Source organism: Corvus cornix, chromosome 4A (assembly GCF_000738735.6).
Source record: "Corvus cornix cornix isolate S_Up_H32 chromosome 4A, ASM73873v5, whole genome shotgun sequence".
Classification (NCBI taxonomy): Eukaryota; Metazoa; Chordata; class Aves; order Passeriformes; family Corvidae; genus Corvus; species Corvus cornix.
In genome coordinates, this window is record NC_047058.1 from 15,815,046 (window position 1) to 15,840,448 (window position 25,403).

The window sequence follows — 25,403 nt, forward strand, 5'->3', positions numbered from 1 at the left end:
AAAGGCCTCTGTGCCTTCTGTGCCTCAAGGCACATCACTTCTGCTCCTTCTTTTATTTTTCCATGTATTTAATTGAACTGGGCAGTAACCTTTACCGTGTGGAGCTAAGATGGCACAACAGTAGATTTGATCTGAGTGCTGTCTGGACTGCCTTGCTGTGAACTGCTGGGGGAAGTGGTCCCTGGAGATCCCCTGAGTTTGAAATGGGAGAGCCATGCTACCTGTCCCCCTGCTCCCACTTTGTGGGAAGTTTTGCCCCACGTTTTTTCCATGTAGCAGCCCACAGAGGAAACATCAGGATAGCAAACCTCTGCAGAAATTTTCCCTAAATGGCATGTAACTGTTGAGAGGGAGCAGTGAGTATCTCACTAGCACAGGTACAGGAACTCCATCCTTTACCCTAATCCTTAGGCTTTCAAAATATTATAAAGCATGGGCAATCAAAACAAAAGCAAAGCTAAAAAGCACACAGCCAAAACCTTGCATTAACATTATAGCTACAGACCAGTCTCCCCTTCACTTTATTTTATGCTGTATTTCACCCAAACTTTGTGCTTGCCAGAAAGATTTTCAAAATGGACAGCAGTATCTTTTGTGTTTGGCCAATATCCAGCACTGTGGGACCTTGCTGGGTGGAAGGTACAGAAACAACACTGTTAAACATGTTCAGCACCACAAGTACCTTCTCATTTGCAAAGAGAATGGGATAAAACTCTAAGGTAAGGGCCTGAAGTATGAGATTAGATAAAAGTTGTAAGAGTTGCTATGCGTATCTGATTAGCAGAATGCACAGGGGCACTGATCCACTGATAGTGCACAAGAGAGTGAGAACCTTCTGTGCTTGGGGGAGAATGCCCTGAACTGGCACCCCCAGAGGGCAGGCTAGGAGACCAGTGCCATCCCACTGGCACTGGTGTGTTCCCAGAGACACCTGAGCCTGGGGTGTGCTGTGGATTTTGTGGGCTGGCAGGCAGGGGGTGCAGGCAAACACCCCTTAACTGGCCCCTTCTTCCCCTTTGTACAAGAGAGCAGAGACCAGGGTCCTTCCCTGCTCCAGAGCTGGAAAGGCAGCAGTGACTTCCTCACTTCCCAATGGTTTCATCTGCATTGGTCAGCAGCTCAACACCCAGCTCTGCAGCATCAATCTCAAATTACAAAGCATTTCTAATGCACAGGACCATAGAAGCTGGTGCAAAACCAACTCAGTCTTGAAGCTGCAGGGAAGAAGAACTTCTGGCAATAATGGAAGGATCTAATCAGTATTGTCATAAAATGTCTATAGTTACTACACTGGCAATTTTTCCAAATGGGTTGGCTTAGAGATTGGTCTCTTGCACTGATTACTAAATTATTTTCTTTACAAAGGTCTAAGTGGCTCTGTTTTCCAGATGAATAGCCTGAAGCCACTTGGTTCAGAGCTTCAGTCCCCTGAGATTCATCTTGGACAGTAAAGAAATGAGACAGATGAACACTAAACTACTTTGTGTACGAACCCAGCAGCGGCTTGGCTGATGAGAACACTTTGTATAAAGCACCACTGAATTTAAAATAAAGACAGAGGTGAAGTGAGGCTAGTTAAAAGTTAGAAGTCAGAAGCAGTATTTGATAACAAAGCATTTTAAACCAAGTAAAGCTTCCTAAAGAGAATTTTGGCTTCACCACATCTGACCTCATCTGGGAGAGCTGCCTTGCCAGGCAGATTAAGAGCAGTGGGCTGGAACTGGCACTTTCCCAACCCAGTCACTGCCAGGCCCCCTTGCCCACCCCCAGGGAGCAGCAGTTTCTTTATCTGAACATGCAGCAATACATTTGCCCAGCACTTACTGAGCAACACTTACTTTTTTCTTGAAAGAGAGCACCTGTGCTCAGGGAGGGAAGCTCTTTGCAGCCACTTGCACATCTGGTGGGTGGTGATGCAGCTCTGCTGGCAGGGGCTGGAGCAGGGAGAGGTCGTGGGTGAGCAGGGAGAGGATCTCACGCTCACGTGGAACCACTGAGATGCAGGTTTCCACCAGCCTTTGCTGACATGGAACAGGATCTGGACAGCACAGCAGGAAACAGGGAAGTTCAGCCCCTCTGGTAGCTGCTCCAAAGGAGATTTGAGGCCTGTGTACGGTGATGAGCTGGGCAGGTTTGCTGTGCCTGTGACTCAGGGCCCTCCTAGCAGGAATTCAGGGGGCTCTTCTCAAAGCACTCTGAACCTGTGGATGGCACTGGGCTGAACTGCTCACTGGGGAGGAGACTCAAACATGCCAGGGAGACCTTTGAGAAAGAGAGATGGAGAGAGAGAGATGAATGAAAAACATTTATCCTTGAAATTTAAATGTCTGTGGCTTTTCTAGAGTACGTTTGAAACATCCGAATTCAATTAGTCCATTAGACAAAATCCTATTAATTGGACAGCTTGGTCAGCTGTGGCTAACTCAGAATTTGTTCTGGTTTTAGTATTTTATCATTAAACATAGTTCTGAGTAATTCAAACCTCACAACACCAAGGAAAAACTGCCCATAATTAACATCTTCAAATGCAAGCAGCTTTCATCACACAAACACCAGCAAGAGCTCAAACCACTCTCCTCCACTCTACTTCACTTGTTTATTTAGTCTGGTTTATCACTGAATTTCTTCTCTGGGTTCCACTGATGCAAACTTGCACTGGTTTGAATGGCTCCTCTGCAAACACAATAAACCAGCTCTGCACAGGAAGGTTTAATCTGCTACCAGAGCTTTTCAGCAATCAGATCCCTAAGCATTGTTTGTTAGCTTTGTTAATTAAAGTAGCACATCTGAAAAATTAGCAGAAGGGAATACATTGGCATATTTCTGTGCAACAGGGAGAATTTATACCTTCAGCAGTCACCAGTGGACTGAAAAAAGCCAGTATAGCATGACACATGATGTAGCAGCACCCCTGGGCTACAAAAGCAAGTAATATGAGTCAATCAAAAACCAGAAGCATTCAAAAGGTCATTAAAAAGCTACTAAAGCATACAAAAATCAAATAAATACATTAATCACTTAAAGCCTCTATGAAACATCCTAATTGAATTTTGCTGTAGTAGTGTCACATGGCTGTGGAAACTGCCCTTCAGTAATCACACCAAAAATTGGCATGCTCCCATTCCCACTTAATTCTCCCTGATTATGTGAAATATCAGAAGGAAATAAAAAACGAGGTGGAGGGATTCAGGAAAAATAAATACTAGTATTTAAATTTCCTCATGTTCTTTCCATTCATGAATCTTAAACTCATTTATCCAAGGCAATGGATGGCATCCTTCTGCAAGAGTGGATTGTAGCCACGAGCCACTACCCATATCATGGAACACAGCATCACTGGCAAGGGGAGTAATCCAGCATGGGAGCAGTGTCAGGCAGGGAAAAGCCTGACACTTTGAGGAACTGAACAGCTCGTGCTCCAAAACATCTCTACTGCACAGCCCGAGAAAATAAAATGGCAAAACTCCCCAGTTACCCCTATGCACTCACACAGACCCCAGAGCAGCACCAGGGAAGCCTCCATGCAGAGGCTGTGCAGGAGTCCAAGAAAGGTCGAAATCTCTTCCCAGGAGTCTCCTGTGATACCTAGCACAGCACAGAAGTGCTAAATGAGAGGGGGAAGGAGCAGGAAAAGCAGCAGCGGCACAAGGAAGGCCATGAGCAGATGTGTGCTGGCTGCAGCACAGTGTCTGCCCCACAAAACAAGCCCCAAAGCAGGACCAGCACAGAAACGAGAGCATAGGGGAGGCACTGACATCTACAAGCATGGAAAATGGGAAAATTACTGATGTAACCGATCTCAGCTAACCCACAGACCTACTATCACATCAATATACCAAATATCAACCCATCAGTGCTCTTCAAAGGGAAGAGGAAGCCAAGCAGGAGGCACAGAAGAGTTGCACAATGTATTCTTGAATAAGGGGATCCTGTGATGGACCATCCAATGCAGGTTCTTGGCTCTGCAACAGTCTGGTTTTAAGTACCACAAAACCTCTGTCTTTAAAAAGTAGTTTTTACGAAAGAAGTGACTCTGAACTGGTAACTCTCCTTTACCAGGCCACTCAATATGGTGTAATTTATACTGCATACAGATGACAAACCCCAGTGAAGACTTTGCCATGCTACAGTCTGAGGCCCAAGGCACTCCCCTTGGTGACTCTCTCAGCTTGTGACAGCGGCTGAGATGAGCCTATGAACAGAGGATGGACTGCAGCAGCTGCTCTGAGGCTTAGACGAGTGAGAAGCCCCACCAGCACTGCACAATGCCTCCTCCTTTATCTTTTATAAAATGACCTCTCAGGAAAGCAATTTCCAAAGTGACTAGTGTTGCTGGTGACACACAGCTAGGAGAAAGAGAGAATTTACAGTGATTAGAATAGATCAGATTTATGGACTAACAGGACAGGCGATGCGTGAAGCAGGGAATAAAATGTAATGAGGGCAAGGAAAAATTAAACACATGCTCTATTCCAACCTAAACAGCAATGTACAATTAGACAGGAAACACAATCTAAAATAATTCACATAATGTTTCATAGCATTATAAAGAAAAAAGCAGAAACGATCTTTCAGCTCTTACAGACTTCACAATACAGAGTAAAAACCAAGGGAAGACTGTAAGGATAGTTGAAACATGAAATGCACAAAGAGCCTGTCAATCTCAGGAGCACTTTTTGCCACAATGAAAAATGTGAGGCACTGCCAACAGACTTCCAGAACGTTCAAATTCAGTCCTGAAAGATTTCGTAGATATTGTGTTATTTGGGCAACATGAGCATTTTTGCAAAATTAAACCTACAAGTTACATTAAATCATCCTAAACCTTTCAGGATCTGACAGCCTTTAGGCATGTGACAGATAAATGCAGTAGAGAAACTGTTTCTCAAAATGAAAGGGTATAGCAGGGAATAAAAGTGACTTAGAGGAGAACAGGAATGAGAAGCCAAGAGTTTGAGCTGGTCCTTGAAAAAGCCTTGGTGGTGTGGTACTGTGGCTGAGCCATATTGGAGAAAATGCTGTGCCAAAGGATGTTCTGGGTTACCTAATACTCCTGTGGGGAATATTTTAATGCAAATAACTTCTTTACAGAGAGGAATGCCCTTAAAACTGTGAAAATTTTCTTTGTGTGAGGTTTATATTTCTACTCAGAAAACATCTACATACATGCTCAACTTTATATGTGTTGACCAGTTAAATCAACTGGGATCATCATGGGCTTTAATTTAACATGCTTAGCCTTGAAAAGCAAGTGGATTAGCAGGTTGGTATGTTTTTGTCTGTCTTTGGTTCATTGTATATTTTTTGCAGTTGTACTTAGGGCCATGGGAAGAACTGCAACTCCCAAATAACAGAGACAATGCAAGATTTTAAAATACTATCAGATGCAACAAAACTTTTCTTTACTGGAGAGTGCTCATTTTTAAAGGCCCTCTGTACATACTTTAATAAAGTATTGCCTCAAACACAGCAACTTCTTAGCTCTATTCCTGATAAGCTTCTTGATTGGGCTCGGAAGTAAAATTATCATTCAGATATTAGCAGTTTTGCTGTTCAAAGTCTAATCTATTTTGAAAGCTTAAACAAAGTCAACACATATTTAAATTAAATATAATCTGCACTTGCTTAGTGATTTTAATTAAGAATTAAGTTGCTGCTGCATTGATAAGTGTAAGTGTTTCAAGCCAGTGCAGTAGAAGAATAATGTTAGGGCATTTACAATTCTGTACCATTATTAATATATTTTTCAGTGTATTGCAGGCTGAGTTTAGCACTATAGTCAACGCTGCCACACAACTACTCAGAATTATCTTTCAAAAAATAAAAAAAATACCAAATTTTGAAAACTTAACTCAGTTTTGAACTGCTGTGACTAAAGCACAGAAGAGTGTTTTACTCAACTTTTTCATCTCATTTTTATTTCTGTTTGAAGGTCAGTTTCTTCAGGACTCCCTCCCTGAGGCCACCGGGTGTGACAAAGGAGCCTCATGGAGATTTATATGGCTTTAGGAAGAAAAGTCACCTGTGCTGACTTCACACTATTCTTTTCACACAAGAGAGTTACAATCCTATTTAAGACAAAGACTTATTCCTCGTATGAGGGACACAAAGCCTGAATCCCATCCATGGGTTCCCCTTGGATTAAATAAATCCAAGAACACCAAAGGGTATCCCACACATCCCAGAGCATACGAGACCTGCACAGGTTATAAACCTCACAGTCAGCTGCAAGATTTTTTCTCTCTTAGTCCACAAAAGGGTAAAAACATCTCTTCTGTTTGTTCTAATCTCTGAAATTAGGCAAGCATAGACTGTAGTTGCATTTTTATCACAACACAGAAACTGTATTGGACACATTTTTCTTTGGTTTGAGGGACAAAGTATAGGTGGGGACATAGGCTGTGTTTGCCCCTTACCTTGGAACTGCTTAAATGGGATGGAACTGGGAACCAGCAAATAGAAACAAACAAACAAAAAAAACCAACAAAAGAAAACACCAAAAAAAAAAGAAGAAAACTAATATTTAAACCCAGTTTCATTAATTCTGAATGTTACTGACTAAAGCAAAAGAAACTTGGTATTTTGCAGAGAATGGCTTACAGTTTTCCTTTGAATGGCTTCATGGCATGTAAGAAGATAGTAAGAAGATAACTGTATATCTCTAGAGGCCTGATTTGAAATCTAACTCATAACCAACAGCTACTTGCTGATGTAGAAATAAACAGCCCACCACAAAACCCCAAGTCAACACCCCACAAAAGAGCAACACACAGAGACACAATCACAAGAGGGCAGAAGATTAATTCTCATTTTGATCTTTTGATGAGAAAGAACACAGTTTTGACATGAAACTGCATCTTCTCCAGTGGACACCAAACAACTCAGAGTAGCACAGACCAAGAGAGGATTTTCAAAACTGCCATCTATCTAACTTCAATCTGTTCTACCATTCAGCAGGTGACACCCAAAGCCCCAAGGCATGAGCACGTTGCTCTTTCCCCGCTAAAGAGTCAGCATAGACAATATTGGATATTTAGGTGTTTTAGAACACTCTTAGGAAAGAAAAAGAAATAGAGCAAAGCAAAGAGTGCACGATTTTTACAGCCAGAAAAAGCCAGCAATGATATTCTCCACCACACTAGAATTTTCATTTCATGGAAGTTGGCACTGGCTTTGTAGGAGCAGGGTCTTTGCCAACAAGGTAGGGTGCAGCAAACACATTAAACACACAGCAATTCTTCATGGCTTCAGCTTTGCCCTCTGTCATTCTCCTTTTTCCTGCAGTCCTTTGCACAGAGAATGAAACATATGCCAGCATCACCTTTTGCTCTGTCCCTCAGACACCTCTCTTCTGACTCAATTTCCAATTAGCATTCCTGTTCTACATCCAGTATATCACTCATAATAATTTTAGTGCAGTCAAGCAGTTCCTCCCCAAATGAGAGGAAGGTTAATGATGCTTCCTGTTACTGTTCCTATATGCTTTGCATAAGAAAGGGAGTGGATTTCTTAAATAACAGGAGACAAACTTCCTCTCCTGTGATGCCTCAGTGCAGAGGACGCCGTCCCTTCCTCGTCACTGACGTTCGGCTGGACTGCCCGCGTTTTACAAAGCCAGGAGCTGCTTTCTGACCTGACACTTTTGTACCCTGAGGCCAACAGAGAAGTGGCCTAAGTGCCCTTAGCCTTGATCCTTGTCTGTAACAGAGAAAAAATTGTCCCTTGAAAATAGAGCCGAATGCAAAGGTGTTTGCATTGGTGCAGTGCAGGGGATGTCTTCTCCCTTCTCCCAGAGCAGATACTCAGCTCATGAACCACACAGCAGCCCAGCCCTGGGACTGGGGTGGGCAGAGGGAAGGGATCCTGCTGCTCTGGAGCCAGGAAGGGCGACAGCAATGTCATGTCCCTGCTTCATCTCCAAAACAATGCATGTGAAACCCAACTTAGGTATTCAAAGAGCAGAAAATATTAGAGGAAACACAATGCAAACAAGAAGGATGATCTAAATAGGAGTTTGACCTAGGAGCCACTGACTGCAACCAAAATATTTCCATTTAAGTAACTTTTTTTCACCCTATTGTCTAATCCTAGTTACCTGTTAATCTTCCCCCCCCCCAAAAAAAAAAATTCTGATTGCCTGGTAACAGTTACCACAGCTTGTGGCACTACAGAAACTTCAAATATTTTTATGCTAATAGCACACCATGTTAGCAACTACATTTTCCCATATTTCTTACATTTCTTACTGTTTAGATAATTAATTTTACCTCCAACTTATGTTAAACTGCTTTTGAATCAAAGCTGGAATTCAATTTACAATGCAGAAAAAGAGTATTTTAATAGGTGCACTGGCTACAAAAGCAACCATTGAGCTTGCATTTAAAAAAGTCATCACATGAAGAAAATTATCTACATAATTAGTGACTTGAGCCAATTGTGGCTAATCATAATATGAACCAAAGATTAGGAAAGACCTCACCTCACCTTTACCTAAGAAGGTATTGATGATAGCTGCTGCTTTTATGAACTAAAGTGGTTCGCAAGTAAGGATAATTCATGTGTTTGGCCAGAGAATTCCCTGGGTTGTAGCTTTCTTTACATGTTAATAGGAAATGTGAACTTGAGATATTATGAAGGGTTTAAATCTTAATATAGGAACTATGCAATGTCATTTTAATTCTGAAGGGGTATATTTCAAACATTTTTATTTCAGATAGACATACAAGGTTTAAGTTAAAAAGACAAAACCAACGCAAACACAACCACCAACAAGCCTCGCCCCCTCCCCCAAAACTTCACATTCCCTGGAGATGGAACAGATTTGAAGGATGCCATCAACAAGAAAGAGCACAGAGCAGCTTCAAAACTTAATGCTCATCAGAACCAAAGCAGATGGGACAGGAAACGTAGTCCAGCACCCCCACATAACCAGTTCACAGGAGCAAAGGGGTCTTATCCAAAATAGGAGAAGCGCCTGGGCTGAGCAGGATGTCAGGTACATCATCTCAGCTCATCACAAGGCTCAAACACCCACTCCTTCAGTCTCTGTTTTTCACTGGATCCCACTGACCCCCTTGCCAAAGTGGGAAGACTCTCTGTGTGCTGTTTGTGAGGTAGAATTTGTCACGTCAGTTTTACTCAGCATCACAAACATAAGCCATGCTGGTCCCAAGAGGGTCCAGATGCTCAGCAAGATTCAACTCCACACCAGGTTGTCTTTCCGCCTAGGAAAGCACTGCCCCTGCTCAGGGCTGAGCTGGCCAAACACCCCACACACCCTCTGGCAGCGTTCTCATGTGCCCAGCTCAGCCCAGAGCCTGTGACAAAGCTGGTCTGAGACCACAGTTCCCCAGTGCCATGGCCATGGGGCAAGAAGCTGCAGTTCTACAAAGTCTGGCTTAAGCTCTGGCTTTAGTTCAAACAGGAATCAGTCCAGGGAAGCCCTTAAAGATCCCTCTTGCCTTTAGGAACACTTACAGCACAAATCACTAACGTTTTGTCTTGGCGCCAGGCTTTGTACTCACTCTGTGTTACCATGAACGACTGCCAAAAGGGAAGGGAGAGGAACTGGGGTCCATTAGCCAGACTTTAGTTTTTCATGATCTTCCCAGAAGTCACTGCCCATGCTGTTCTGATGCATCTGTGCAGTTCTCATCCAAGCCACTGAAAGCCCACGCTGCAGCCCTGGGGTACCTACAGCTTTTAATCCTGGGTGACAGCAGTACAGGCAGCAAAAAGAGAGCTGATCCTGCAGAAAGTATCACTGTGAAGAATGAGTTCCATGTCAGCTCACTGTCTTCACAGAATGACAAGCACTGGCCAAGCTGCAGACATCATATGAGGTGCTGATTCTGAATATATGCAAAATGAAGGAAGTGGCATTGCTATCAGCAGGAAACATTTGGGTTGAAGTTAAGACAACAGTTTAGGAATGATGTCACAAGTGAATTTTTTTCTGAGCCAGAGGGGTGTGCTTTTTTCTGTCCCTTCACAGGGGACTCACCAAAATAATCTGCCAAGTGCTCATAAGGAGGGGAAGATACACACACCAGGGCCTCTGTTACAGCCACTGCCTTCACAAAATGCCCATTTAATGTTTAATGCCTGGGAGGTTACACTTTGCACTGTCAGCTTTAATACCTAGCCTACCTAGGATGGGAAAAGTGCAGCTTATTGAAATTAGTTATTAGTCTTTGAAAAAAGACTCAGGGAGGGTTCTTTAAGAACACCAAGCAATAACAATCAATAATATCTGAGTCACTGGGCTGGCTTGGTTTTAGATGTTAAGAGGTTCTCTGTGGATTTCCCATTTATTAGTATTTTAAATTTTTTTAGATTAGGACATTATTTTTATAACTACAGTTGGTAAATAAATATCTTAAGAGGGTGTTTCCCTTTTAATGCAAGGTTCCAAAGTGATTTACAGTGAAAATTACGAAGACTTAATATTTGAGTTTCCTCTAGAAAATACCGTTCCTGCAAGGTCAGTACTATTGAATAGTATTTAAAACTGATGGAAATACATGTCCTGTGGGGCAGCCAAAACGCTGCAGTCCCTCATTACCTGTGCCACAGGACTAAGAACCAAGCAACCACAACTGCCAGCAAAGTTTTGATCACCAATTTGGGAACTAAAAACCCTCCTAAACTGGTTATAGCCAAGACTTGCAGGGACAGCACAAAGGGCATCTCTTTCCCTGACATGAGTCATTACCTTCTACCTGATTTGCTTTCTACGTTTTAAGATTCCCCAAACACTTCTACATTAATTGCATTAATGCAAGTAAGTGATAAATGTAATAAAAAACCATCACAGGACTCATTTACTTTTCCCAATCATTTTCTGGTGAATAATTTTACATGCAGACAGTGTCCACTCTGTAGAACGAGCCCCTCAAAGGCAGGGTTTGAACAGCCAAAACCCAGCACATTAGAAAGCCACCACACCAGTCTCCATGTCTGCATTCAGCCAAAAATACCACATTTATTTAAAGGTTTGCACCATTTCAGAAGGCCACACAGTGTCTCACAGATAAGCAGTACTGCAGAGGAAACAAAGGCAGCAAAAGGGCAGGCACTGGGGACAAGGACTGACTCCACAAGACATCCATCATGGCATAACAAGCACTGCATTCTTGGCAGGTTTATCGCTGCAAAAAAGGAATTAAGAGCAGCCTTAAGAGCCACAGTACATGGGAGCTGCCTAATGCTTGAATTTCACATCTGGATTTACTGACGTTGTAAATGTCCACATCATGAGCCTCACAAAACTCATACCCTGTAATCAAACAACCAAGTAAAAATTCAAATTTTTGTAATACTGGGGGCAGGAGGAGGGGATTATTCCCCATGGCTGAGAACCAACAACTGAAAATAGTATGATGCTAAATGAATAAAACTTACAGAAGTAGTTAAAAGAACCATGAAATCCCTCAATGTAAAGGTGCTGAGTCAAGTTTTTTTGAGTGTGTGCCAGGACTGCACTTCTCAGAAAACAGATGAACTCTTTAGAAAAGATCTATCATAACTCTTCTGAAAATAATTTTTATTTCAATTCACTTGACAAACTTCCCAGTAGGGACAGTTGGGAATCACACATCCAATGCCACACTTTGTAGCTGTATACCTAATGCCTGATCCAAATCCCTAATGGGCATCAATTATTATATAAGATGAATTAAACATGAAGCTTATTTATTTCCATAGCACATTTTAAGTATGTACTTGTATGCGATGAAAATTTTATTGTTTGTGCTTGGGAAATAAAAGGGGCAGGATGCCTGATGTTAAAACGAATTTTCTAATTGAACTTTAATGAGCCTTGTCAAACCTCTTGATGCAGCTTTCTCACTTCTAAGGATCTCTTGGTCCTTACCTAAAGAATGAGCCTGCATTAGCATTTAAAGGCAGCAAGGCTGTGCATGTTGAGCCTTAGCTTTAACCAGAGGCAAAATATTTTTCTTTTAAAAATTAGCCAAATGAAATTAGCTAATGGAATTATTTTACATTATTTTAGATAATGCATGTAATTTATTTACATTTTTTTGTTTATGAGGGAAAACACTAAGGAAAAAGAAGAAAAAAAAAAACCCAACCAGCCAAAACTACGCTAGTTGTTGGCAGATTAAAAGCAACAGCAAATTCCACATTTCAGTAGTAAGTTTTCCCTAAAGTTTTGCCTTGAAAACAAGAAGACTGTTTTGTCTTTTCAAAAAGAGATCACATTTGGACCAGTCTACTGTGACCATGTTCATGGCAAATGCCTTAGAACCAACAGCACATTTATGCTGCTCACACTGCCAGGAAACTGTTAACCAATTTTGTAAATTTTTTTTAATGCAAACATTACTATAGCAAAGAAACATTTTGTGTGATTCAAGTAGAAAACAGTTCCACAGAAAGTGAAGCCTCAGAGGACAGTGGGGATGTGCTCCCCTTGATCCAGTCTCTCTGGGCTGCAGCAGGTCCCTAAGCACCACAGAGGGGCTCCCAAAATTCACCCAAATATTTTTTAACAATAAAACACACGTGACCTCCTAGTTTCACAGGCTTCTTGGAAACATTTTCTTCCTCTTCATGTCAACCTTTTCCTTTAATACACAGCTTTTCCTTGTGCTTCAAGGAGGCTTTTATAGCCACTGCATCTGGTATTGGAGATCTGAAATGCCAGATCTGGCTACAACAGGACAATGAATTATTCCCGTCAGTCCATATTGCAGACTTAGGAACTCAGACTGCTGTCACTGTCAGTAGTGCTAAAATTAATGAATATAGTTTATGAGTAAACCTTAGCTCAATTTAATTACCTTACACCAAACGAACTAGCAAAAACCATGGCTTCACTCCAGAAAAGAGTATTATCCATCAATGTATGGGAGCACTCCTAATCTGAGGTTGGGCAACCACTTACTCTCATGCTTCTGTGGTATCAAAGGCTTCTATCATTGAAAAGACATTTTCAATTATGATGTATTCCTATCTTTTAACAAAAGGCATCCCAAAGAAATATAAAATCCTCATTTAATTACATCCCCAGCCTTACAAGCCCATTGCTGCTTTGTAAGACTAAAAATTTCCTAGATGTTAAATAGGAATATCATTCCAAAGGAAAAATAATGTCAAGGATAAAACTTTGTTCCTGAAAAAAACTAGAACTTCACTTAGTATTTTAAAGACTTCATTAACAAAACCCTCTGTGGGTATCTACAAATGTTAAATTAAGATCAAGACCTTAAACAGTTTGTCAAACAGATGAGCACATCAAAGCATTTCAAAAAGGAAGAACCTGAGACTAGAAAAGCTGTCAAGAGAGCAGAAGTGAGAAGAAATAAAGGCTAATGAAGTAACTGCAATGCCTGAAGAAATGTCTGGAATAGGTTTTCCTCTACATTATCATTTTAGAACACTAAAAATGAGGCTGAATTCACTTCATCACATACAATATTTTATTACACAGAGATGCATATTCCTATAAACCCATTCCCCCCTTTCTTAATCACTTTATAACTGGAAGATCTCTTTGCTGTTATTTCCAAGTTATTTGTCACATTGGGAAATAGAGGAGAAAAATCCTGCATCCTTTCCTGTGCACCTACTGGACGGTGCCACAGTCCTGACTCAATCCAGCTGCTCCCTGCAGCTCCACATTTCAGAAACACCCACACAGGGAGGGGAACCCAGCCCTCAGTGCTGAACTCTCCAAAGCAAACAGCAGCTGGAAGCTGTAATGTCCTACCTAGAGCTGTGCATGAACAGCCCAATGGCCACAGCCAGGCTTGGAGAGCATTCAGACAGAGCTTCAGAGATGCTGCTGGTGCTGGAGCACACTGAGGCCATCAGGCACCAGAGGCACCCAGCTGCATCCCAGGAGATCCTGCTCCTCTGCTGACTGCAGCACAGCACAAGCTCTCCTGTCCTCACCACCAAAATCAGAACCCCCAAATGCTGAGATGGGGAAAAAATAGTCCACTTACTGTGGGTAATTAAATGTAATTTATGTTAAAAAAAAAATCTCTGCAAAGATCCAGAATAAATAAATCAAACTTTTCTTCATCTGTAACCTAAGGCTCAAGGAAACCCACGACACCCTCATGGTGCAACATCTTCAGGCTGGAGGCTTTAATTTTGGGAAAAAAGCACCTGCTCTGGCTTTCAGCATGATACAACTCTGTATGTGCACCTCTCATCCCCAGCAAAGACAGGCATATGAAAAAGTCCATTTATTGGCTATCTGCTGTTGATAGTAAAGAATTTTTTGTTAGAAGGAAGCCAAGTTAACAACTGATCCCAACTCTAAAACTTCAGAGCTGTGTAGTCATCTTTATACCTCCTCTATTAGCTCATAAACAAACGGGTATAAGCTGTTATACTACTTCTCTTAAGTTCTCAAAATAATATTTTTTGTATTCATTATGATTTTTAAAGAAAGTCCATTTTTATCTTGTGTAACACACACTAACTCTGCATGCTAATTATTTCAGAGCCACAAGGCTTGCATCCCACATGGAAAGAGCTAAATCTTCTGTGGGAGCTGGGATTAAACCTTCTGACTTGGAAAAATCTATTCTCAATCCTGTCTCCCCTGTATTCATTGCTGTGTTGTCCCCCAACACAATCTGAATTTTAAGTGTACTTGCTGTGAGAATACTGGAAGATGATGTTTCAGTTGCCTATTCTATTGAGTGTAAAGCTCCCCAAAATATGACAGGTTTTGAAAGATGATTATTTGGAAACCCTACTTGTAAGACAAAAGCTAACAATGCCTTTCATTTGGTGCATACCATTTGGGAACATGGCTGGAGATGCATCTGAAAGTGCTCATTTGTGAGACACACGTTGTCTGACTGCAGTAGGGGAATGACCATGGTCAGACCACAGGCTCCTTTCAGGAAAGGGGGCCCTAAATCCCAGAGCCAGACTAGGAAACCTCCTGGAGCTGAGGGAGCCTTGGCCACTTTTCCTGCTGTGCAGGCTCAGGGTCACCACTACAATTTCCTTGCTGGTTTGGGGTTATCAGCCTGTGCCCCAGGAAGGAAAGTCCTTGCACCCCAGAAGACAAACTTTCATGGCCCAAATCCAGTTCTTCAGGTTCTGGAGTCTCAGCCTCTGGAGGATCAGGGAATGTGGTGTGTGCTTTCTAAGCTCATTTGATATGAGAAAATATATATTGTGCAGGATGAAGACAATTCCTTTGCCACCAATGGGAATTCATCATCACAGAGTCACGCACAGCAGCTGCACAGTCACTTCCCCACTGCCATCTCCCACTAAAAGGTTTTCACAAAGACACCCACACCTGTTTCCAGGGGAATATTGATAGATAAGATACCCCTGACATCATCTTCCCTCCAGAGGAGCATAGGCAGGGCTCCCAACTACCACAAAGTGTATTTTTTATCTTAATGTTTAGCAAAGCATAAAGCAAACACATACTATCAGAAGCAAAAATACAACCACAGACCAGTGTTGGTGTCTCTTGGAAATGATGTGATAAGCTGCCTGCAAGTTCATTATGACCCAGCTTCCAAAATAAATTAGAAATTTTCAAAGCCAGAAAGATGAGTAATCAAGCAAATTTTAAAATGTCATTTACAAGGAAATAGCTTTATAAAACAATCTTTGTTGCTGCTACAAACTGACCATAGCCACAGAAATTATTAACCACTGATAAATGTCAATCAAGATTTTTCCTCCCCAAACAAAGAAAATACCTCTGTGTTCACCCTATGCTCCTTAGCTCACTCACTAATGTTCTGCTTAATGCTGGGGATGGAAAGAATAATGGGATTCAAAATACAGTATTGTTTCTAAGCCTTAATAAAAGCAAAGTCACTGAGTGCAAACCTGAGTAATTACTTGTACTCAGAAGAAAATTACTCAGGCAGTTTCCCAGTTTAAAGCACTCGGAGAAAAAAAAAGTTCGCTAGGGCTTGTTTTTATAATTGAGGTGTTTTTGACTGCATGACTAAATAAATAACTTCTTCAAACAAGAAAACAGGATCCATACTGCATGCATGCAGCTACCACTCATTGCTTTCAACTGTATTTTACTGTATTTTTGTCAATATTTCAATTTTTTAAATATTTCACTAGATATCCCAGAAAGCTTTTAAGTTACTAGTTTGCTCAGCTTCATTGAGGTTAACAATATCAAAGAAATATCTCTCACTGTACCCTGAGGAAAAAAACTTCTTAGTTAGAAACACCAGATAGCAGTAAGTAAATTACTTGTTTAAAATCACACAATATTGCCATTGGCGAGAAGCAGGAGCTGAGTAAAACTTCTTGAAAAAGACACAGGAATGTCACCTTATCTTTTTAAAGTTGGAATTCTATCAATACACATATTGAATATTGCCTTTGGGAACAAGTCTCCATGACTGGGTGATAGCTGTGATCACTTCCCACAGGAGTAAAGTGTGTTCTTGGTCTGATTATCTCAACCTCAGGAAAAGACAACCCCAACACAGCACAGATTTGAGAGCCATCAAGGTATCCTGGCTGTGGGTCACAGTGTCCATGACATTGAACCAGTTTCCAGGTATTGCTCCATGACTGACTGTTGCCCAGAGGATCCATGGGTTTATTTGCAAAAATCCAGCTGCACATGGGGGCATTCTGGAGCCAGCATCATCTGCAGGGGCTCAGCATTTCTTTACACACACAGCTTCTAATAATGACATGTCTCCCTGTTTCCAGGCACTGCCAGAGCCACAGATGGGAGGTATTTGGTGTTACTTCACAAGCAAGGGCCATCTCCAGCTGCATAGTGCTGGTACCTGGTCTCAGGTATCCAACACAATGAAAATTCTCCCATTTTTCCCTTTCAGCCTTTCTGCTTTACTCCTTTGGTCATTTTTCTCTTTTCCCAGCCTCCCCCAGCAAGATGAATCAGACACCCTACTAGATGCATCTTACAATGCCACAAAGGCACCCCAAAATGGTTGAGTTCACTGTTTGCCTATGTGAAGAAACCTTCAGCTATCCCAGAGCCACAAAACAGTTCTGACCCTGAAAACCTCTTGGATGCTACTACAGGGCTTATGCTTAATGCTCTCTGACCTCTGAGGGAATCCCATCTGGCCTCTTTGGTTTGAGGATTGGTTCAAACTGCAGCCACAATCAGACATGCAAGAATCACCAAGTGGTTTGGGATCAAAGAGCCCCAAAGACTGTTTCTAGCATAAACAGCCACTGCAGAGAAGATGAGTGATAGCACCCACATATTTATAGTTTAAGGAAGAAATAGATCTTCCTGCAAACTGGAGCCAGCAGGAATTCTGCAGAACATGTCAAGCTCCACTGATGGAGATGGGTCAGGCACAGATGAAGTAAGTGATAAAGCAAATAGCTGCAAAATGGATGTGAGGGTCCCAAACACCCACATATGAAATATCGCCCTGCAAATGAAGTAGTTTATTATCTCCCAGAATGCTCAAGGAAGCCAAAATGCATGGAAACGTGATTTATTTTAAAGCACAACAACCAAAGGGGCTCTCACAGAAGGGAAGATATTCATGGTTTTAAGCAAATCTACTCCAGTATTTGTGCTATTTTCAGGACCAAATGTGTGCACAGTGAAAAATTAAATAACTTCCAAAGTCACTTTGCATGGCACTGTATGTAAACCAAGGCAGTTCAGATGCCTTAACAAAATCTGCTCTTTAGTGCTCTGCATTACCTTTTGTCTCTGCTATGAATTTGACAGGCTGGCACAAGAATGTCCCCCTTGATCTCAGATTTTGTTGTATTCCTACCTCCTTACTGCTATGTGTCCTACTACTACAGCTTCTTTCACCAGCACGCTGCCAGCTACACGCCTACACTCAACAACTCCCAAAACAAAGGACTTTTGAGTTACAGGTGAAGAGGGAAAATGTCCTTTTGCAATCAGAGTCTCTCACTCTGAAGTCTCTGCAAGTTATTCTGTTGATTTCTATGGCACCAAAGCAAACAGCCACATCAGATCCGGAGATCTTCTTCCTGTTCTTGGAGAGGTGACACCAGTCTATTTCTGTTATCTATTTACTCATGCCCTTCAAAAGTAAAGGCTGTGTTTTAATATGGGTACATTGCCACTAAGAAGAAGTCTGTGTTATGAATGAGTTAATATTTACATTCCCTCGGGCCTGGCATGTAGAAATCAGTCACCAGATATCCCTCCTCAGTGCATTTATTATTCCCTGAATTCACACCGCTTGAGAGTACCTTAACTTCTACATAAACAGGCAGTTTTTAAATTTCTACTGGTGAAACATAAGGCATGCCAAAATTTTTTGCTACACCTACTTCAGGGCTGGCTTCTGTTGTACCAGTGTGCTGAGACCAAGAGCATTTGCATGTGAATAGTGCCGTGCTCCCAGAGCATCCTGCTGGCACTTCTGCACTGCCCTGGAGAGCACAGGCCTTCTGCAGCTGCAGAATAATAATAACAATTATTATTAACTATTTTATTTAAACAATAAAATAGTTAATAGTCAATACTGCTGCATTATGTAGCATCAAAAAACCACATAATAGCAAATCCTAGACCCAAACCCAATGATTTTTCATCTGACCACCCATATTATCAAATCAGTTTTCAACACATCTAAGGCTGAGGAAGGATGGCATCAGCTGTGGATTTGTATGATGAAAGGGCAAGAGTGTTTCATCCACCCATCAGCACTGCCCAGGGAGATCAGCTTCCATGGCTTGTAACCCATTTCCTGCTGTACAGGCCCTTCCTCCTCATTCAGACCACGGCCTGTGCCAAAAGACCTTTTGGATCCAATGCAGAGTCCTACCAGGTTCCATCTTCTAAAACCTCTGTATAATCCTTCCATGGGTTCTCCTGCAAAGGGATCTGAACCAGCCAACATTAACACATCTGCACTCTCAAAATCCTCTGCAAACGACAGAAATTTACTTCAGAGTCACAGAGAAGGTAACAACAGCACAGAAAAAAATTAAACATCCAGCTCAGCATTGCACTGTGCCAGCCCCAGAGACAGGCAGACAAACCAGCCCACAGGGACAAACTGCAAAGCAGATGCAGCTTCAGCTAAACTAAGATGCCATACAACATAACAAAGGGTCTGTAGATAATGAAATTACCACAGTGATCCACCTGATTAAAAAGTCTTCCATGAGTCCAGCTGTTAGAGGCTCACCAACCCCCCTCAAGTCAGGTGCCACATTACCAGGTAACTTTTGATTATCGGGTCTACAAGAATTTATGTCATAGGGTATTACAAGAAAGATTATAAGGTCAGATCTGCAATGCTTCCATAAAGCAAAAAGCTCCCAGAAATGTTCTATAATAATACTTGCTAGGATGCACAGATCCAGAAAGCTATAACTCTTTGGACAAAATGCAATGCAGGCTACAAAGGGAAAATTCTCCAAGCCCCTCAAAACCTTTACAAACTACGCAATGACGCATCTTTATAAGGGTAATAGTTGAGATGCTTTTCTGTTGGGAAAAAGCCCCAAATTCTTGTTTAAAAATGTATGTTTGTAAAAACACATGGCTACTCTATGGAAAATATTAAAAATAATTTCTGTTTTGATGATTAGAAAAAGAGAAAAAAAGAAGCCCCAAGTTGTCCTCTTACTTGAGCTTGTGAATGGCCTTTTTGGTGTCCAAGTGTGTTATCTAATACCTATTGTTCTCTTGCACATCTACCCAGCCCTTGGGTGCCAATTTCACTCTTCAGGTGAAAAATTTTGATTAAAGAATTATCTTCTACCCAGAAGGGAAAAGAGGGGAAAAAAAAAAAAGGCTGATGCTAGGACTAGAAAGGGGCAAATACAAGTCTTCCTCTCTGGGCTATAACCTTACTACTCTCAGTTTTGTCTCCACAGCAGTGGGAGCCCTCAGTATATGCTCTTGCAGTCATGCAATTCAATGAACACTTTGTGCCCTACACAGGCCTTGATCAGGTCAGCAGCTCAGTTCACCAGGCAGTAAAATGACACTTACCTGGGCAGCTTCCCACATTAATATGCTACTTAATAAACAAATCCTGCCCACGTTATTTTGATGCTTGTGTAAAATCACATTCTGTGACTTCGACAATTGGGGAAGGGAAGATCCTTTAATTAGACAATATAAAAATGAAAACATGAAGGATGGAATCCTCTAACCTTGGCCATAATCCAAAATTCAACTGATTAGGCCTTGAGAGAGCTCAGCTAGTCATGCCCTGCTTGCAGCAGGGGGCTGTACCAGAGATCTCCAGAGGTCCTGTCTGGTGTAAGCTACTTCACGAGTGTTTATGGCTCCAAGAGCTTGGACTTTATTGATTCTGGGTTTAAATCCAAGTATGCAATAAATTTGCTTGGGATAGAGTTTCCCACTCCAGGTAGCAAAGCAGAGTTTTCCTACCTGTAATCCATCACCAGCGTTCACTGCCTTCCTCTCCTCACTGCAAAGCCAGCTCCTGTACCAGCCCATCTAGTCGGACTGCACCACCTGCTTCCTACCCTAGAGCTCAGAAGCTGGAGAGTTAAGATGACCCATAGATAGGACAAACCTATCCCAAGTTCATGAATCATCAGAGCTTTGAGTGAGAAGTGCCTGGCAGCTGCAATTTCCCACCAACCCCATCACCAGACCAAAAAAAAAACTTAAAAAAATATTACATCACTTCAAACTTTTTTTTTCCGAAGTTGTAAAGAGAGGAAATGACAAAACATTATTGACACAGAATAACAACAAAATATTCCTCCTCCAGTGGTAGCAACTAGCTCATAGCCCTCTTTCTCTGTGGGTAAGTGAAAGCTGCTATTGAGGTGAAACAGGATTTCTTTGTGAAGGTGCCAATGCTCTCAGCTCAAGCGTGGAACAGGCTGGCTTAGCAGGGCTTCCTCCTCCCCCGTGGCTGGCACTGCAGTACCTGTCCTGGTCCAGCACACAACAAGCCTGCTTGCCCTCCTGCACGTATAATTTACATATTGCTGGCTGATTATCACAGTCTCTCCTTCAAATCACCTGCCTCTGCTGCAGCCTCCCAAAGGCAACGGGTAAAATTTACGTATCACGTACAACAAATTAAATGTATGATCATTAGGTTCTTCATTAATATTCTTCCAGAAGTGTGACACACAACTAGATGATGATGTGGCAAAGCTGACAAGTGAAGACTCTGTGTGGCAGCAGCTCCCCTTCCAAGCCTTGGCTCTGCGGACTCCTCCTGGGAACCCTTCCCATCTGCATTGAAGCCACAGCAGCCCAGCATCCTGCAGCCCACCAGGGCTGAGCATTGGCAGCTGTGTGAATGCCTGAGTTTGGCCTGCAGCGAAGTGAAAAGATAGTTAAAGTTACATTTGAAAAACAGCAACATCACCAGAGGCTTAGGACTCAACATACCATTACCACAGCTCAGGTGATCTGTAAAACTAATCATGAACCTGAAACCTTATCTATTTACATTGGAGTGATGATACCCATCTGTCCAAAATCCCCTGGAATCAATGCAAACTCTCTCTGCATTCAGTGCCTTATGTTTCCTGCTACAGCCACATTATTTACTTTGATTAATGATCACTTTGTGTACTATTAGCTGAGCAAGCAAAGAGAGATGCTGAGCATCTGAAATAAGACCAGGGAGATATTAAAGTCTATCACAAAATCAAACGGCCTTGCAGCTCCCTGCCCTCTCCTTTCCAGATCCTTTTTAACCAGCTATCAACTACAGGATTTATTTCCTAAGAACTGTCCAAAAGATCCCATCTTACTGTTGAAATAAAAATATTTAGAGCTCTATTGGGTTGTTATGAATAGCCTTCTGTAGCTTTTCAATTTCTCTCAGGCTACAAAGCTAGCAGCACTGGAGCAGTTAGCCAAAATGAACATTTAGTTTGCTAAACAGAGTACTGTGGATAAATTGTAATCTATTGCTTGGAGAGTCCCAAAAGAAAATGGGAGACTAAATATTCCCATAGTACCAAGAAGAAATAGCCTTAAAAAAAAAAAAAAAAGGTAGGAAATTCTAGCACTACCTACATATATTTAGTTTAATTCACAGATATAAGGGTTTGGTTGGATGATTCATGAAACCTTCATGGTCAGTGCCCCGTGGTCCTCGCAATAACATGGTGAGAGTCAAACTCTCAGTGAAGACTCAGTTCTTGTCTTCCCTCTCAGTTTATTTAAATACCATATACAATGGTTATTCCCTGCTTCTTCCCCAATACAAAAATTACCAGGAAGCATCTCTTCTGTAGAAGAGTTTTCATCAGCAAGTTTGTTAGCAAAAAAAAAAGTTTTTAAGAATATATCTCCCCAAAACCAGAAGATCAGATAAATGCAATGGTTATTTATGAAACGTGCCACAGAGATCAGCAACCAGGCTTTTGTCTCTGGAGAAAAAAAACAATCATGCAATGAAAACTCTGTCTTCAGTCAGAAGCAGGACTGGACTTGCAGCTGTCCTTGGTCACAGTCTGAGCTTTTTCCATCCCCACACACACTGGATGACTTGGACCAACAAAGCTTTCTCATGGCTTGGAGCTTTAGGTAAATCCCCCAACTATTTCTTTCTAAAGCATTTACAGATAAAAGAGGTTAACTCCCCTTTTGCTACTGAGGGAAGGAGAGTTCTAGTAGGGTTCAAGCTTTTTCAACCTCTCTCAAGAAAAACTACCAAAATCATGCTGCAGATCACAGCAGCTTCCTGGCTCCTGCTATTGGCAGCATATGAAACGCTGAGAAAAAGCAAAACAAACAAAACAAAATAAAATTAAACAAACAACCCAAACATGCAAACCAAACTATTTGCAGAGGTTTTAGCAGTTCTCTGAAACACAGGAACTTGGCTGTGTGTGCTTCAAGATCTGATCTGACCTCTATTGCTCGCCACAGGGGTGTGTTTTATAGAGCAGATCTGCAGCAGCTCTCCCTGCCACATCTCTTTCCCTGCACATTCAGAGCCCTGCAGACACAGTCACAGAACAGAGAGAGCCAAGAACTGCCCAGGGACTGATGTAGAACCCACCTGCATTGCATGCATCACTGGCTTGCTACTACAACGCAGAGACAAGGTGTTCATGACCATTTTCCACTCTCCATAGTTTGCTGCAGTTTCAGGAGCCTGAAAGGTCAGGGTCACAGGCAGGTGCTTTGCAAAGCCACCTTTGAGAGGGAAACACAGAGGCTGCAGCTTTGATTTATAGCTACTTTGAATCAGTTCCAAAAGTCTCTCTATAATAAAACCCCAACAATTGCGTATTTCAGAGATGGATCTCAGCTTTTAAGATATCAGGATGATTTGAAGGACTACCACAATGCCGAGCCTACAGACACATACTTGGTTCAGAACTGCTAAACCTGGCTCACAGTTTGGACAAAAATAACCCCATTTTAAAGACTGCAAGAACATATGGATCAGAAATCCTTCAGTTTTTAGAAACCTAGCATTTTGTTAAGGTGAAGAACTCTCAACGTTCTATTTTAAGTTTTAAGAAAAACAAGCTCTGGAATTCTTAATAAATATCATCCTTTGATTCACAAGAGAAGTATTCTCCTTTTATTCCCTTGTAATTCACAAAGAGGAAGGCATTCAGAATATTTTCTTCCAAAATAGCATTCCCCTGGTTATCTAGATCAGAGGTCTGCCTACAAAAGTGATAATGAAACTGCAGAATTATTTCAGTACAAGCTCAGCTCCAATAAATTACGTGACTACTTTAAATAGATGTTATGCATCAAACTAAAGTTCTCAATCTTATTTTAGCATAACTCCATATTTCTAGAATATTTCATCTCCTAGTTATATATTAAACTTACAGTTTAAATCAATACATGAAGGAAAACTATTGCAGGACTTTGTTATTCTTGTACAAAGCAAAGTGCAGAAGATGAAGTTCCTAGAAAGAAAAATGTTGATAAGAAAGCTAAGAACAGGGGACATTTTGCTAATTTATTTTGAATTTGGGTTTGATCTCTTGAGCTTTTACATCCCTCGAGTGCCCTCATATGTAGACTGTTGTAGATTGTTTTTCCCATCCTGAGGCAGAACTCTGGCCCTTGGGAAGGGGATGGGTGCTGGTGCCCCCAGTTCTTCACCTCACAAACATGAGCAGATTTCAAGGGGAGTTATTGCTGGTTCTCCTTTTCCAAGAACATACAACATGGAACTCTACAGACAAAGAGCAAATCCTCATGCACAAGATCAAATCTGAACCACAGCCTTTAAACCACACTCTGAAAACTGGGATGTTAGAGTGGCAGGGCAGTTCAGAGCAAACCACAAGTCAGGTGTGGACAGGGCAGAGCTGAACACTAACGATTTCCAAATGCAAAAACAGAAAATACAAAGCCAAAAAACATTCAATGAAATGAAAGAGAGAGTGTTTCTCAGCGAGCTTCACAAATCAGCCTGCACCAGGGAGGTGATATTTGCATCCAGAGCATATGGGGGTGGCGGGGGCTTTGCTTTGTTTTGAGAATTGTCATATTTCTTCTGGCAGTGGTCACAGCACACAGGGCTCGAAGCTTTGATGCTTGTGTTTGACATGAAGGCTTCAGTGCTGCCTACTACCTGCCTTCCTCACAGAACAGCCCTGTGAAATGTGCTATCACCTTTCCTCCACCTCTTTTACACCACATACATTCATGGTCTGTACACGGCTCTCAAAACTTCATGGAACCATGCTAAAAACAGTAACTTAAGGCATACACCAAGGGCTTTTAAAAATAATTTATCAAAGCTAAACACCAGAGAAAATTTGAGGTCACAGAGGTTTAAGTAGCAATTAGCAATGAATATTTTGTTACTGAATTTAGCTTTTTTTTTCCCCTGCTTGCAAAATATGTAGGAGTGGAGTAAAAAGGTCCCATATTCAGCATTACTTACTAATTTCTATGCAAAATATTTGATAGGATGGTATTTTCAAACCTCAGGTGAAAATATGCAGCATACAAACTTTTAGGCATGCATTCGTGTTGTGATTTTGCTACCAATGAAATGCAATACCAACCAGCACAATACAGGACTCCTTCCCAACTATAATTAAATATATATGTTGAATTCACATTCACAAAATATGAATATTGGAAATTAAGTTGGTTTTACATAAATGTGTCTGCTACAAAAGATACATATCCCTAGGCAGCGAATTTTAAAATAGTTTTTCCTTTAATATTCCAAATGAAATGGCAGTACTTTAGAAATGTATTGTCAATATACATATCAAAAGCCTGTGCTTGCTGAGTGCTTGAGAGTAATAGTTTTCAAAACAGACAGATTATAATTACCAGACTGCTGATTTGCTTCATCTAGCAAAAGTCAGTGGGAAAAGACACTGCTCTTCTTCCAGGGTTTCCCCTTGGAGAACATGGACAGTTCAGTTTTGCTCAGCTTCTGGAGGCTCTGGCAGGGCTCCCCCACTGCCTTCAGATGGGGAAACACTGGCACCCC

The 25,403-nt window shown here is 41.6% G+C and overlaps 1 protein-coding gene across 5 annotated transcripts in view; it reads right to left on the bottom strand.

Annotated features, from left to right (window-relative positions):
* HTR2C (5-hydroxytryptamine receptor 2C) overlaps nt 1-25,403 on the bottom strand; it is a 263,993-nt gene that overhangs the window by 71,165 nt on the left and 167,425 nt on the right. For 4 of the 5 annotated variants that reach the window (XM_019288120.3, XM_010403266.4, XM_010403264.4 and 1 more), the window contains one exon: nt 1,839-2,262. The gene's annotated coding sequence lies outside the window, so the exon portion shown is untranslated. Of the gene's footprint in view, nt 1-1,838; nt 2,263-3,489; nt 3,510-25,403 lie in introns of those variants that run through there. The other variant, XM_019288121.3, reaches the window with a different exon arrangement.